Below are 1,074 nucleotides of genomic sequence, written 5' to 3'. Positions count from 1 at the left end.
GGCGGATAGCGGGAATCGAACCCGCGTCTTCTCCTTGGCAAAGAGAAATTTTACCATTCGACTATATCCGCGTTTTCATTGTACTTGATATGCGATTCTATTTATACAGAGATGGGCCTGATATTCTATATAGGGATATAGGGATAATGAAAAAGAAATTTAGATAATAGATATTGTCTCCCAAATAAAATATTTTCTATTACTATTCATTTTTATCAAGAATTCCCATTTCTATTATTACATTTCTATTATTATATATGGTTTTTTTCTATATATCTATATAATTGAATTGAAATTATCATTCTATCGAATATTTTGATTTACTTTTTTCTTAAAAAAGTAAGTTCCTATTAATAAAAAATTATATTTATCTATATAGAGATACAGATAGATATTCTATATTATTAAATACTAGACGACGTATAAATAGATTTATAGTATTTCATTTGAATATTCTATTCATATCATATTAATATGAATAGAATATTCAAATGAAATTCAAATTTTATAGTTCATTTTTTCTATTTTATTTCTTTTAGTTTCACAATGTACCACCATATAAGTATAAGATATAAGATTTTTCCAATAGAAGAAGTTTACTCCCCCTTAGAATGTAATGTGTTATAGTTTTCTTTTTTTTTTAGGAACTGATCTATTCCCTTTATGGCTGACAATCCGAAAGAATTCTGAGGGAGGGGTCATTTCATTTTTAATCTAGAATAAAAAGAACTTCAAGAAATGAGAGAATTAAGAATACCCACTAGAAACACTAATCCAATCCATAATGATGTACCGGAAAATAGAACATTTTGTTATTTGACCAACCTTCAGGAGAAGCAAATACAACAGGTACACTAATCAATAAAATAAATGAAATAGCAATTAATGCAAAAACAGCTAATTGGAAAGCAATAGTCATGTTTCTAATCCTCCAATTTACCAACAAAAGAACTTTACCATTTGATCCCTCAACCCCTGGATGCCTTTCTTAATATTCATTGAAAAAAAAATTTGTAAATGGAAAAACGCAGAAGGGTTTTATCATGAATTCATTGATTTTGTTTATTATCAACC

At 27.3% G+C, this 1,074-nt stretch overlaps 1 non-coding gene across 1 annotated transcript; it reads right to left on the bottom strand.

The window, feature by feature from the left end:
* TRNAG-GCC lies at positions 1 to 71 on the bottom strand. The gene has a single exon. It is a non-coding gene; the product is annotated as a tRNA-Gly (tRNA).
* Between the last annotated feature and the right edge of the window lie 1,003 nt (positions 72 to 1,074).

The sequence above is a fragment of the Vigna unguiculata genome, unplaced genomic scaffold, assembly GCF_004118075.2.
Source record: "Vigna unguiculata cultivar IT97K-499-35 unplaced genomic scaffold, ASM411807v1 contig_20, whole genome shotgun sequence".
Taxonomy (NCBI): Eukaryota; Viridiplantae; Streptophyta; class Magnoliopsida; order Fabales; family Fabaceae; genus Vigna; species Vigna unguiculata.
The sequence above is the reverse complement of the archived record's forward strand: the minus strand, read 5'-3'. Positions and strand labels throughout refer to the sequence as shown.